We start from the raw sequence: 16,095 nt of genomic DNA, 5'->3' as shown, positions 1-16,095 counted from the left end.
GGCTTTGCTGAAGTCCAGCTAGACCACATCAACAGCCTTCCCCTCATCTACACCAAATTATTTTATCTTAAATTAGAAGTAGTAGAATTTAAAAATAAAAAAAAAAAATCTTTATTGTGATTTTTTCTGACTGTCAAGGTTGTTTTGAGATGAAAATGAACTTTGCATCAACCCTTCCACTGAAGGATAAATTAAGCCTGATGAGCAAATAGATGAGTAAAGCATGTTCCATCTTGTGAGAAGAGTTTTGCTTTTCCAAGCCTTTCCGCAGCTAAGGAGGCCAGGATTAGCACCACTGCAATGTTTTTTTAAGTAAGTCCAGCATTTCCTAGTGCAATGTTTTCTAAAAGATGAGAGGAGTGTGAAAATTAAAAAGAAGAGAGCTCTGTGCCAGCATTTGAAGAGCTGCTTACTTCAACCCGTGGAAACAACGCATGGTTCCTACTGTGTTTTCTGGTGGTTTTTTATGGACAAATATGTCTCAGTCTGAAGTCTAAGTTGATATTGATATAGCTTTCCTCTTTCTGATTGTATCTATTCTTCTTTAATCTTCAAAGATTAGGAAGATAAATATTTCATGTTATATGCGACAAATACATAAAATTATTCCTGTTCACCTCATTATGTAGGACTTTGACAGCCTCTCAATGGGAAATCAGATAACACTGAGATGCCATTTGAAAACTGGTTGGTTGTTTAAGGATATTGTTGCTGGAAAATTATTCAGGTAATATGAAGGAGAGGAAGAGCATACATTAACAAATTATGCTGTAACTGAATATTATGTGACAGATATTCTAAATAAGGGATATCAGGAAGTGTAAGATTCTGCTTTATAGTATGTCTGGGGCTGAAATTAGCCATATTTCACAAAAAAATGCAGTAGAAAAGTGAGGAATTGTCTGAAGATTTAACCTGATATATACATCCTTCATTGTTCTTTTATTCTTTCCTCCATACCCCACATTCTTCAGAAGGAAGGTGGTAGGTGGATAGTTCACTGGTGGTGGTATTGATATGGGTCTATAAAAAGTGGGAATCAAGTTTCCTGAAGATTTCTTGGGTAGCCTTAAGCAAGGTCCAACTCCCAAGACTCAGTCCATACCCTACTGCCTACAAACAAACAATGAAGTGCCCAATCCTGCCAGAAGTCACAAATGAGGAGGAATTCCTTTGTCTTCATGATGAGTTCATCCTGCAATGAGTTCATTTCATATCTTGAGGTCTGATGAAGTCCCAGTAGCCACCCTTTGCCTTCCCTGGATGAGATGAGACAAAGTGAAGCCCTTGCACAGAACTCAGTGCACAAGGCATTGTGGAAGAAAAGGATTCACCTTTCTTTTGTCCTTTGTCTTCATACCTCTATGACCTAAATGTAAGGTTAAAGTATTTTTGAAGAGAGAACAGGGATTCATCTGATAAGGCAAGGGGTGTAAGTAAGGGAAAAATTCTGTAGTAGCACTGTTGTTTATAACTTAGTGGCCTCTTCCTGTCAGTACCTAAACATCAAAGACTAGCAATATATTCTCAGTAAAACAGTAACTGTTTATAATACAGTAAAATTCCTTGGAGCAGAAAACACAACTCAGAATTTTCCCAGGTGAAGTCATCAACCAAATAGGCTAGAGATTTAAACTCTCTCTCTATCTCTCTAGCCTAATCTTTAATTGCACTATATAAAATGAAACAGGCACAAAAGGAAGAGGTCAAGGACCTCCTCCCCACCCTGGAATAATTATAATCTGTTGTAGTCTATTTTCCTGGAGAAAGATCAGGTTTTGAATCCTCTCAGGGAAAGAGTAAATCAGGCATTTATTCTGCACCCTGGCTGAGTGCACTAAGTTCTGAGCTAAAGAGAATATGGTGATAATTTTCCTTTCTGGGTAAGAGTAAGACCTGTGGGATAAACTCAGCATCAAAGACTCCAAGTCACAGAGCTTGAAAGGATCTCTGGAGGTCATTGAGACCTGCCCTCTGCTTAGAACCATCAAAGCTGAGGTTCTGCTTAGGCCATCAAAGTTGCACCTAACTTATAGCCTGGACCCATTAGTCAGGGCCTGGGCTTGGTATTTCTTCAGGGATGGAGACTCCACAGCTTCTGTGTGCACCTTGTTTTAATGTTTGCATACCCTCGTGACTCTGACGTTTTCTCTGATTCTACTTGGAATTCCCCTGTCTGCAATTTCTGATTGTCACCCACAGTCCGTATGTTTGAATATATTTTGTATTGATCCATGAGATAATTTCAAATTTACAAGATTAGAAACTAAATCAGGAATAATCTTCCTAATTTATTCTCCAAACACCCAAAGTCTTCCAGAAGTTTGATGAGAAAATATTGGATTCATGCCTGAAGATATATAAGCAGTCATTCATCACCTGCAAAAGCCATGTAATGAAAGTGTGCTTAACCATAGGAACGTTCTTTATTCAAGAGTACAAGGCTTACTGGATTGTTCACCATCTGGACACTGCAGTGTATTTTCTCTGTTTCCAGGCAATACTATCAAAATTCCAAATGAGAACTGAACATAATACAAACATTGTTTTGTACATAATGAAATTTTATTTTGGGGCAAATCTGTGTCCAGAGAAGACCCTTACAATTCTCTCCCCTCAAAAAAAAAAAAAAAAAAAAAAAAAAAAAAGAGCAAAACAAACACCACAAGTGAGTAAAACAGAACCAGCTCTTTGGAATATAGCAGAGGCTGAAGATTTCCCTTTAAATATGGAGTTATACAAAAGGGAAGGGAAGACTTCACTAAATTGAGTAAGAATGAATAAATGTCCAAGCTTTTGAACTTCACCTGTGCAGATTTAAAGTAATAAAAAGTGGAGTAAATTGATATGCTGTTTACCTTTAATCATTATTGATGAATTTTGAAGAGACATTATCACTCATGTTATTAATATTATGTTAATAATACATGTTATCCAGGATCCTCTTTTTTAAAAAAATAATGTTGTTGAGATTGCTTGAGAAATCCATCTTCCTGGAGACTTAAAACATCACTTTCTTCTTCAGATCATTTGTTATCATAGTATCGAACTTGTCTGTTTTTTGAACACGTGTCCAAAATGTTTTAGGTTCACCAAAAGCACTTTAGCAAAATCTAAAGAAACACTGAATATATGTACAAAACACCTGAAGTGTTTAATACTCTTCCGTGCTTGAAGAATTAATCTGTGAAGAATGACTTTACAATGGAGTTAGTTGAAAGGAGTAAATATTTTCTTATGATAAAATTTAGTCACCTTATTTTGCTCTAGGTATGTCTAATGATTTGTATTCCTATAATAGCTCCAAACATACAAAAACCAGGTTTCATCACTGTCAGTGATTTCACAGCCTACAGAAACCCTTTTCAAATCTGTGTGTGGCCAATAGTACAGTCAAAAACTTGAACAGAGCATGACCACAAAATTCAGAAGAGCTGAGACACATTTATAGATCATAAGAAATGCATTTTGTCTTTCTGGTCCATTTTCTGTGCCTTTGTTTTTGCATTGGAAAGCTGTGGGGACAGTCTTCCCAATCTGTGCAGTACCTGTCATCACTGATTCTCTGTCTTGATTGAAGTCTCCAGGTGCAACTGGAAGAGAATTAACAGAAAAACAACAAAAGGGGCAAAAGAAGCAGTAAAAAGGTAGGACAAAATCAGAAACTGATTTTACACTGCCCAAAATGGCCAGTTTTCAAAATAAAAACTAAGAGAAGGGGGGAAAAAAAGTGAAAAAGGCATAAAGAAAAAAAACGAAGTACAAATGCTACTTGGAAAAGGAAAGAATTGCAATAATTTCATTTAATCCTGAATCATTTTTGCAATCAATTCAATTTTGTAGGTAAGCTCCCATGGCGCATCTATTCCAAGAGCTAACAAGAGACAGAGCTGAAATATCAACAACTCCAACAGGAGACTAAATTTTTGCTTGTGATGAAAATCTCTGCTTGGAGAGGTTTCAGATCTGTGTGATCAGTGTGAAATTGAAATTACTCCGAGTGATTTTGATGAGCGACTGTCTTCACAGACGAACTGTTTGATGTTAATGCAAGAAAGGAAACAGAGTGATGTGAGAGCAAATGAAAGCTTTGGGGGAGGGGAATGTAAGATTTTTTTTTTCACTAATCACTATAAATATATGTGATAGAATAAAAAAAAAAAAAAAAAAAACAGAAAAAAGAAGACTAGAAAGATGAGCAGGGTTAGGCAGATATACAGGATTTATTCTTTGCACAACAAAAGAAGAAATGAACAACAGCAAAAGATAATGTTCAACAGCACATCAGTAGCTAGAATATGTGTCAACTGAATCCTTCATTTTGAATTAATGGGGTATTATATGAACATGAAAAGGATCTCATGCACTTTCTGTAACTAATAATAATAAAGTTCCTGCCTTTCGCAGAGATGAGACCTGTTAATGTCACAAGCCATTCATGCTGACAAACAAGCCAACCCATTTACATCTGCCAGCTTGTTCATCTCCTGATTAATTTGCGTCACCAGCAACTCTGACTGAAATGGAGCCATTCTGAGATCAGGAGCTGGTGTTGGGTGATGTGTGGTCCTTCTCTCCTCTTGCTGTGGATTATAAGACTTACTGAGCTGCAATTAACTCTTCCCTCTCTTCCATGAGTATTCTGATTTCTCTCTGGAGGGCTCAACATTTTAGTGCAAAACTTGGTGTATTTGGTGTATAGGGAAACTTCAGTCTCCCTCTCTGAATATAGATGCAATGTGAGGGTTTTCCTTTTTAAAATCAGACTTGAGTTTTCCTAAGACTGAAGAGTTTCAGTTCTCAGAGCTATTATTTACCAACCTGTCACAAAGAGTTGTCTCTAGTCTTTACTCGTGTAAGATCACAGAATATTGGGAATGTGCAATAGGTCTGGTGGGTTTGTATAATTTTCATCCCAATTTGATAACACAATACATATTCTTCAAGGTAGAATTGCCTACTGGGTTGTAAAAGTAGAAAAGGCCCTTAAATTCTACTAGTCAAACTGTAGGAGCTGTTAATGGAAATGGTTTTTAGGCAGAGATTTTCTGCCCAGCAAGCAGAGCTGCAACCAATTTGGGAACTTCAGGAGTTCGAAAACTTGGTACTTGCTCAATCCTTTCTCTGAAGGATAGGAAAATGTGCCAGCTACTGCTTGGTATGGCTTAATTCTTACATGCTCACTCAGATGGAGTAGCTCCATCTTGGCAAGATGGAACCAATGCTTGACGTGGTAGTTTTTTTCAAAAAGTGATTTTTATATTACCCACCCTTAAAAAAACCCCAAACAACCAAACGAACACACAACCAAAAACCCAAAAATACCTTCTACTTCTGACATAGATACAAGTGGTATCTATTTGGGGAAGTAGTAATTTCACAGCTATTTGTTTGGAAAATGACCACAACAAATCTGAGCGTTTTCTTGCTTGCAAGAAAATCCCTGGGTCTGATTCTTAGGGTCATGGCTCTTGAATGATTTGTGCCAAAGCAGTTTGTCGTCAACATTGCTTGCATTTTGCATGACATATTATATAATTATAAATTGATTATGTTTTCTTCTGCTTTAAAAATAATTTGTATTTGTGTTTTTGTTGGGGGTTTTTTTTGGCTTTTGTTTTTGCATTTTTGTGTGTGTGTGTGGGTTTTTTTGTTTGTTTTAATCTTTCTTGGGACCAGAAAGCAATATAAATTGTAATTTCTACATCCCAGGATAAGCAGGACAGCACTGTTTATGCCATGCAATTTATGCTCTGGTTGATCTGGCTGACCTGAACATCAGGGTGAATGGAATTTAGGTCTGTGTGTACTATTTTTACAGTTACAACATACAGTGGTATTGCTTATTATGTTGTTTTCTATTTGCAGTAGCAAAGGGCCTGAACTGTCAACATGTTTGGGTGTCCGAAGATGGAAATAGGGATGTATCAAGATGACAAAAAGTAGGTAGATGCCCATGTTTGTCAATACTCTAAGATTAGTCCTTCTGTCAAGTCATACAGGGAGATGCAGATACTTCTGAAAAATCTATTTAGCTCTGTATGATGTACAGACACTTTCATAAATCTGATAAAAATAACACAATGAGCTTCATGACCCTCAAAGGCAAGGAAATAAAGAATTCCAGGAATCTTATGATACTGGTCCTATGGAATGGGAAGTATAAATTGATGGAGAGCTCTGTGAAGTAAGGTAGGACAGGATTGATTTTCAGATGTCCTCAGGATACTCAGCTTTTCTCCTCCCAGAAGACACCGCAGCTGCTCTTTAAATTCCCCTTATGAACTTGTTGAAGGAATTAGTGTAATTGCTTACTAATATTTTCCCCAAGTAAAGCATAGTAGGACCCATGAACATTTTCTAGTTTTCTCCAGTGCATGGTTCTCTTCAAAGTAGGTTTAAGGTACTAAAGAAATTTAGTAGAGAGTAAACCAAAGCGAATACATGTCTCTTAAAAAGACTGAGGGTTTATAATGTAGATCCTTTATATCTTGTGGGTGAATAACTTAGTTATAGTTCTATTTGGTTTTTAATTCTTTTTTTTTAGAGATAAAAAGAATTAATTTTAAAGAAAGAAAGTAGATGTCTTCTTTAAAAATAAGTTATATTTATATGGTTTCATTTTTTCTAAATGATACTATAATATTTACTAGATTGCCTACCTACAGAAGTCAATAACACAAGGTTTCAGTTTAAACTGAAAGAGGAGAGATTTAGATTAAATATTAGGAAGAAAATCTTCCTTATGAGGGTGGTGAGGCCCTGGCACAGGTTGCCCAGAGAAGCTGTAGCTGCCCCGTCCCTGGAAGTGTTCAAGGCCAGGTTGGATGGGACTTGGAGCAACCTGGGCTAGTGGAAGATGTCCCTGCCCATGGCAGGAGGCTGAAACTACATGAGTTTAAGGTCCCTTCCAACCCAAACCATTCCATAATTTCATGATTCTATGACTAATTCCATGATGCAAACATGTGGGTTGAAGCATCCAGATGTTAAGACTGGAAGCCATCCTTTGCATGTATAGGAAATTTAATATGTTTTGCTTTCTTTTACTACCTATGCCCAGGGAATCAGCAGCCATCTGATCTTCTTAAAGTATGTTGGTGTAAACCAAGGAATTTTTGAATGTGCAAGTGTCTCTTAGAAATTACCTTTCAGTCAAGAAAATGTGGAGTTCCATGTGGAGTAACTTTCAGGGACACTTTAACCCCAGGATAGTACTCGTAAATACTGGTAGATTTTAGAATAAGACTGAATGGCACATGTTTAATGAATGCTTGGCTTCTGCAGCCTCGTGGAATCAAGAGGTTGTCGAAAGAAATCACTGAATCAGAACACGCTGAATCAGTGACTGTTTTTTTATTTATCAGGGGTACATTAAATAACCCTTCTGGTTGTTGCAGATATCACAGCACTTGGAAAAATGTTACATCACAGTTGTCATTCTCTTAGATGTACCCACAGGGCCACGCTAGCTTAACTTGTGGGTGGCAGTGACAGCCTGGGACAATTTGGCTGCATGCACCTCACCAGCCTCTGTGGGATAATTAGGTTCATTGGAAGAGAATCCTGTTGCTAAAAGCACAATCCAAATCACTTTGAAAATCCTGGAAAAGCTGCCATAGGTTTTGGATCAGACCCCCTAGTGCAAGCTGGATGTAAGAAAAGCTGCTAAATTCAGCTGGAATTCTTTTCATCCAGATAAAAGATGAGCTCTTACTCAAGCTGTGAACTCCGAAGGGGAGAAAAATGAATAGAAGAGTTGTTCAAACACAACAGGCTTGATTGTGCCTGATCCTGTGTGGGTGAGGGTGGGAGATGAGAGAAACAGGCTTTCCCTGCTCCCCCTGGAGACCCTACACCAGGCTAGACACAGTTGTGCTCCCTGAGATCAGGAAGCCCAGGGATTGGCACAGAAGATAATGCCTGGAGTAGGGAAGAGGAAAGGGATGTCAGGATGTGTTTACCCCCATTGGCAGATGTGAATCCTTTAAAGTGGGGCAGCTGCTGCCTCACATGGGTGGGATGCTGGCACCAATAAATCAGCTCAAATTAGCACGTGCTTGGAGTTGCACATAAACCAATTTGCTTGAGATTTGTTTCTGTGCTCCCAGGAAACCTGGCTGGGATGGTACATGTTGCAACAGTGCTTTTTACACAAGGTTAGCACGAAAAGGAGATCAAGCAGTTGTATAAGAAGAAAAACAACTGATAAAAGCTCCCCAACATATTTTTAGAAATACACTCTTATGTGTTCCACCAAAATGCATGTACTGATTCTCTGTGATATACTACCTTCTCCAGTATGGAATAAGGAGGCCCAGTTAAATGGTCTCAAAATATTGGGAGGACAATGTACAATTCACATGTACTTGAGAGGACAAAGAAGAAATGCTTGTAGGCTGAAGGAAGATACATTTATCTTGGAAAATAGGGAGAAATTCTTCCTTATGAGGGTGGTGAGGCCCTGGCACAGGTTACCCAGAGAAGCTGTGGCTGCCCCATCCCTGGAAGTGTCCAAGGCCAGTTTGGATGGGGCTTGGAGAAACTTGGGATAGTGGAAGGTGTCCCTGCCCATGGCAGGAGGTTGGAATGAGATGATCTTTAAGGTCCCTTCCAACCCAAACCATTTTATGATCCTACATACACCACAGCAGCAAGTCCCATCTTGTTGGACTGGGAGAGGAGGCTCACCAGGACTGAAGTGCAAGTGTGGAGGTGCAGGTGGCAAATCCAGGCAGGAGAAGGACATAAACTGTAAAGATTAAGAGTCAATTACAGAATCTGGACTGGAAGTATTGTGATGATTGAGGTAGTGGGAAACATGATGGGAATTCTGTAGTTTTGAGGATCCTTAGGAAGTCTGGTCCTCAGTGTGTGCTCAGCATCCTCCCTACTGCAGCGTGGTAGGGAAAACCTGTGATCTGTCCTCAGAATTTTGTCAGTACCCCTTGTAAAAGGAGGGGATGATAATTTGTGCCTCATCTGGTGCAAGCAGCCCTCAGAATTGCTGAGAAAGGATCTGGGAAGATACATGCACACAGTGGTCCTTCAGACTGTGCTTTCTGCTGCTGCACCCCTGTCCTTACGGATGGAAAGGAGCTGTGGATGTTTTATTGATCCAAAGGACCAGCTTAAGGCTCTCAAATTTACAATTGTGTTTGTAGCAAGAGGTGAGTCAGTATCATTAATATATCACTATTGTTATTGGGTAAATAAGGCCAGAGAGGTGGTCAGTGAACCTCACCGAGAATGTCAATGCAAACTAGAGCAAAGCCAGTGATAGTTCATGGGCTCTTTAGCCAAGATAGTTTTTCCCTGTGCAGTTGTTGTGTTTTTCCTTCAGACTTTTGACCTTTATAATCAGCAAGAAAAGGCCGTCAATTCTACCTGTTACTAAAAGAACACTGTCCTTCCTCACTGAGAGGGGGAAGTCAATGGGCCATTTTTTCCTGAGCTGGCACAGTTTCACTAACCAATATTTTTCCAGTGAATTCAGGACCAGTGATGATTGATTCTCCCATTTAATGACAAAGCAGGCAAGTACTGTGCAGATGATGGCAGTAAAACTTACTGTGTACTTCAGGAACGATCTGGAAGGACCACAATGAGAAAGGTCATTATTTCTTTCTCCATTTTAATTTTTTTTCTCCTGCTGAACCTGCTGCTCAGTGCCAGCTGAATATGCAACTCATACCTGGAGCTGTGCAAAAAACCCAAGATGTTTCATTTTGGTTCCAACTGACCCCCTCCAAAAATCTGGTTGTGAGGAAGGCTCTTTTGAAACGTGTTGTGCTGATTGTGGGTGTAGTGGAAAGGAATATCATTTAAATGTGCAAAACTGAGTAAGTTTGCTTTGAGTATGTCAAACAAAAATGTTTTGGCCTTTCTGAAAATGTGCTTTATTTTTACCCTACTGAAATTGTTTGAGAAATGTGATGTAGCTTTTCAAACCCCTGGAGCCGAACATAATCAGAATTTTTTTCAGATTGTACCATTGAACCCAAAACTTATTTAGTATATATAATTTAAAATAATTAGAAAAAACAAAGTGAACTTAAATGGATTTAAACCTGTTTCCTATAAAGGTGAATCTTGTTACCAATGGATCCAGTCCTTTCTCTGCCTAATCAATAATGTTATGAAGTAGTTGCCAATGCTATCAGGGCCTCTTCTTTCTCCCTAGCCTCAGGCCAGGGCTTTGTCAGCAGCCACAGCCATTTGCCTTCAGTCTTAATTTGCAAATGCAAGGAATAAAGCTTAAATACTGTAAAAATTCCTTCTGACTCCAGCACAGCCAAATTTTCTCTCTAAAATGTTGGATCTTTATACAAGCAGAAGACTCATTGACATTTTGCTGTGTCACTAAATCCATGCAAGCAGAAGTAACTTTTGCCAAAGTGAAGAATATGAAGTTATTACACACAGTTAAGCTTTAAGGGTTATGCCAGAACAATTCCTTGAGTCTTTCTAAATCCAGCTGAAGACGGCATCAAATTTATCTTCCTAGGCCTTAGGCAGGAAGATAAGATGAAAATATCAAATCCATCTCTGAACCAAGCCTCTATTTAGCAATACTCTGTCTATCTATACATGGTGTTTTATGCATATATGTATATATATTTTCATTGAAGTTAGTGGAAGTTTTGTGATTTATTTAACCATATATGGATGGATTGTATATCACAGATTCTTGAACAAATGATTCAGCACACAAATTTCATTTCCTGTATAAGAATTAATAACTACACACACAGAGCAGATATTTTAAAACAAACTATTGTAGCTTCAGCAGTCACATCTCCTTGAAGAATTTAGGCTTAAGTGATAGAATTTTGTAAGAGGAAGATTGTATTTGCTGCTACTTATTATCTGTTTTCCCAGAAATATGCTCTTTTAAAGATGGTTTATTAGTTCTCCCCCTTTAGAACATTCTCAGAGAAAAGCATTGAAGCTATTTGATGAACTCTGGTTATGTGCTGTACACTCAATATTTTTGCAAAAAAATAACAAATTTTTTTTTTATCAATTGTATTTCAGATTTTTCTCTTATAGCTCTTGTTTGCCCCGTTATGGCACTCTTTGTGCAATTTTTGCTATATCTTTAGGAAAAAAACCTTATATGTTTACTTATACTTAGCTCTTGATATGCATTCATTATGTTCACAGTGAATATCATTTTTATGTGTGGGAATGGCAGAAAGTAAAAGCAGAACAAGTGAGCTGCAGATGCACAGGGTCCACTGGGTGTTTCTCTTGCTACACCAGTTGGTTCTCTCTCACCTTCCTGCCTTTTCTCTCCCTCACCTTCCCCTCATCTCTGTCCCTTTGAGCCCAGTCCTGTGGACAATTTCCTGTTCTCAGGGTCCCTTGGAAACACGATTTCATGCTTGAATTCCTCACCTACAAAACCTTAAGCAATAATGTCTTTTTATGGATGCTGCAGAAAGCAGAGCTATTCTTTGGCACTGTATAAGGCTTAGAAGATTGTAAGTGGTGTCAGATGCTGAAATGATCTATCAGCACTGCTGCTGAGGGGATAGATAGATGCTATTTCAAACCCTTGAAAACAATAGCCTGAATGTGTGTTCTTACATCAGTGCATAGTGATTTTTAAAAAAGAGCACATGAGAGAAACGGATTCCTCCTCCTGTTTTCCGTTTTTGACGGATGTTATTCTGTAACAGCATCTTCAGGCTGATCTGATCCTTGTAGAGGGTCTGCACTATCTATATCAGCTGTAATTTGTGCTGTGACTTGTCCTTTGGAGGCACCTGCCTCTTCCCAGTGACTGCATGGAGGAATAACACAGCATATCTGCCCCATCCCTGGAAGTGTTCAAGGCCAGGCTGGATGGAGGCATGAACGACCTGGTATAGAGGGAGGTTTTGTGATTCTGATATTTATTTTAGAAAATCCACAAGAATTTATTAGCAATATGGTCATGTGGTTTGTTTGTTATTTAGTTCATTTGGTTTTGTTTGGTTTTAAATGAGTATTGTAACTCGACATTGAGAAACTAAAGTCATTTTGAGGGCAGCCTGAAATTCAGTACTTTTAAATAAACCAAATTTATATAAGCCTGGATCTCCAGCTATTAGGTTGGCATAGGCATTAAAATAAGTTAATATCAATAATTAACAGTTAATTTTAAGAGGAAATTTAACATACGTAAAGTGGGAAAATAAAATAAATTTTAGTTGCGAGACCACAAACCAAATCAACCCTATTCAGTTTTATTCAGTGGTTTTGTCATACCACTGAAAATCATCTAGTCCAGATTTGGTGTCTTTATTTGTGGAGTTTCCTTCTCACTCGTAACTGATAACTACAGTTCTCAGAACTCTAATTTCACTCCATCTTTACACAGAAATTACCTTTAATGCAATTTTTTAAATAAATACCCTTTGATTTAGCAAATGTGTCCCTGCATCCTACAGTAATGCAATTTTGTAAATTATGTATGGTTTACATGTGAGACATGGAAGATTTTGTTCAGTTTAGACAGTCAAGCATGAGGTTGTGAAGATGCCAGTTTTTGACCTGTTTTTAGTGAAGTATCCAGGAGGTTTCAAATTTGTGCTTTGTGGTGCAAAAATTCACTGGCAAGACCTGTAAGACTTTCTCATCCCTATGTTATTTTTTTGCTGGTATGTGGGGATCTCCCTCATCAGATGATTTCAAATGGCACAATCTGGTGCTTCCCACCGAGGAAGGAGCAGGTTATACCTGTTTATGCATCCAGATCACTCTGTTCCTTGTGGCTCAGTTGGACTGCAAACCTGTCTCAGTCTCCTGTTCTGTTACAGGGGTTGTGTGTGAGTGGTACACGTGCCCAAGCCATTAAAAATTGTCACATTCACTCAGTGGTTTGAAACAGACGTTTTCATAAAAATTACTCTTGGGATTGTTTTGTTGGACTTGACTTATCAATTCCTGATGCAGGCTTTCAAATAAATAAAACATAGCCAGGTATTGCTTAATATAATTTCATACAATTGGTGAAAACTAATTTGATGATCTTGTAGTGGGATTTCTTATTTCCCAAAAGAGCCAGCAGATGACATCTACCTAATTTGCCAGTTAAAATTCGTACATGCAGCTTATGTGAGAAAATTGATTGAACTCACTTGACTATTGAATAAGATTCACATCAGTAAATATGCTGTCTGCATTAGTATTACCTATATCTTCAAACCACAAAATACATTTTGTCTTATTTTATTTGTAGAAGAATCACACAATAATTTTGTTAATAATCAACTTTTCAATTTAGCCACGTTTGCATCCTGTTCTACTAATTAAAAATGCACCCTTCTGTTTAGATTATTTGAAAGAATAATAACTTTTCATCTTAAGATTTAACTAGATCTTTCTATTTTTCTCCAAACCTTCAAAAAACAAGATTATCTTATAATCATGTGTGAGTTCTACACTGCTGTTCAGTCTTCATCTGGTTTAGCCCACAATGTCAAAATATGGGTACTTAAATACCCGTGGCTAAAATTCAAGAATGGTATTATTTAAATTGCTCTTCATGGAAGAAACCTTTCCATTAGACTACTCATTGGAAAAGAGGAACTGTCATCAGCCTGCAACTGAAGTTTCATTTACTTCAGCATCTTGTGCTTATTGGCAGCTGGCAGATAGTGTAAAATACTGTACAGTAGGCACTTATTTTATGCATGGCATCAAGGAAAGCTCCTTAGGAAAAGTGGAGGATTTATAGATATATTCCCTAATACTTATCTATTCACTAAGCAAAGCTCTTAAAGACTTAAATATTTGCTTTCTCTTCTTAAATGCACTTTGATCTGCTTATGACTTTAGATACCTAATTGCTGTGTTGGTCCTACATCTGACATTCCAGTAGCAAAGTCTGTGGAATATCTGCTAAGCTGAAAACTTCCAGGAAGATACTTCCCTGTGTCCTTAGCCTGGAGGAGGAAGGTTTTCTTGGTAATCCTTCTGCTTCATCCATGTTTCTGTGCAGCATCTAAACAGGGCAAAATACAGAAATGACACACATATGTCTTCTCTCCTTCAGTTTTGGAAATTTCCTTCCTTTTCCTTTACCCATGAGTGGTCTTGTTCTCTGCCAAACATCAGAAGTGATATTTCACCTCTCCATGTGCAAACCCAGAAGAGGCTCTCTGCCAAGCCCAATCCATTATAAAACTGTAGCAGATCTGACACATATGGGTTGATGAATCTTCTGATGTCTCCCACTGTCACTTTTCACAACAGCAACAGGATGAGATGATTGTCTCAGCCTTCCCCAGTTTCAGCTCACACAACTATTCAAGAAATTGCCTGCCCCAAAATAGTGTAGTGGGAAAACTGATACTGTACAGAGACCTATCTGGGAATCTTAAGTACATATGAAGAAACTAAAAGGGCACTTAGGAGTTCTCAGCAGAGAAACCTGAATAACCCCCTGTTCTGTGCTTTGGACAGTGCTGTGGCCACCACACAAACCCTAAAATGGGAGTAATGTTTTGTTATTTGTAACAGAGCTCTGAGCACATTTTCTACAAGGACGAAACATCATTGCAGGTGGCATGAATGCTCACCACTTGGCGAAAATGGTAGGCATAATTCTGGACTATAAAAAAAATAGACCTACCTTGAGAAAATGCTTCTTTCTGCATCAGTAATCTGAGTGCCTCTCTAGGTACAGCTCACAGCTAAGTAATAAAAAAAGCTGCAGAGTACATTAGTATTCTATGATACCACAGAGCTTTTTTTCACATTCATATATATTATATTTCTACTTATATGTTTGTACAATTAAATAACTTATAAAGGCACAGTAGAGGAGAAAGAAAATTAAATCTATTGTTATCTTTAACTTCACTATATGAAACTGCATGGGAAAAAACTTCATAATAGCTAAGACATTAAATATTCTTATGAAGTTCCCTACACCTGGTCATCTATTTTATGAAAGATTTGAAATCTAGTGTGTAAAGTATCCAAACATCTGTAGCACATTAAAAGCAACTTCCCACAGTACTGCATAATCAATTAGGACTTTATGAAAATGGTTATTGTCTGGCAATTTGTACTGCAAGAATAGTCTTGTGGTTTGAACAGTAGGGTTATGTCAATTTTTAACCCTACTGCAGGTTTCTAGTATGATGATGGGTTCTTCTTTCTGTGTCTCAGTCCTCTCAATAAAATGAGAGTAATAAAGTTTGTCTGTCGCCAAAGGGCTTTTTAAAATGCAATCATAGAATACATATATGACATCAGGATGGTTCAAACACATTCTCTTGAGTCCCCTGATTCATTACAATTTTTAATCAATGGAAACTGCACTCAGTTTCCATGTAATTTGTGAATTTTTTTGCTTTTTAGTGAAGTTTTGAGCCTCTAGCTCTTGCAGTATCACCATATATTTCTTTGGAATTCCAAGAAAGCAAGCAGGCTTAGACTGGGTTTATCTAGACTCTAACTTTGCACAATAAAAGAAGAAATATTTTTTATGATCATGGCTAGTCCAAAAAAAGTGAAAATAATATAGGACCCAAACTGTACACATTTATTGCTTTCCTAAATAATGTGTAAAACTCCATTCTTAATTTCTTTTCAAGGCTGAACAAGCCTGAAGGCTTTTCTTCCAGGACTGTTCCTTTTTCCAAACCTGAAGTACTCCCTTTATGACTTGTGTATTTTGTTGTGTTATAACTGCCATTAAAAAGATGGCAACTCGTGCTAAAATTTGTGCAAACCCTGGGACATCAACAAAACTTGCACTGAAACATTTCAGCTAAATAAATGAGATGGGCAGAGGGTGTGATAACCTGGCACTTGAATGAACAATGTGAATAATAAAGGACTGGGCATGGTAAAGAGTGAAGGCTTAAGGTGAAAAACTGGCATTTATGCCAGAGAAATAACTTCAAGGAGAAAGAAACAGCATGAACTGAGCTGGATCCAACAGGATCCTGTAGGACAGGCACAGGGTGGCCTCGATGGAAAAGGACTGAGGGCGAGGGGGAAGGAAAGTTCAGCCAACACTGTAGGTACCACTCTGTAAAGAATCAAATATTTGCCTCCTTTTATGCTCATTTTTCTATCATGTTCAAACTCTTT

The sequence above is a fragment of the Manacus candei genome, unplaced genomic scaffold, assembly GCF_025592945.1.
Source record: "Manacus candei isolate 608988 ecotype Guabito, Panama unplaced genomic scaffold, ASM2559294v1 h1tg000048l, whole genome shotgun sequence".
In the NCBI taxonomy this organism is placed as follows: Eukaryota; Metazoa; Chordata; class Aves; order Passeriformes; family Pipridae; genus Manacus; species Manacus candei.
Note: the sequence above shows the minus strand (reverse complement) of the source record.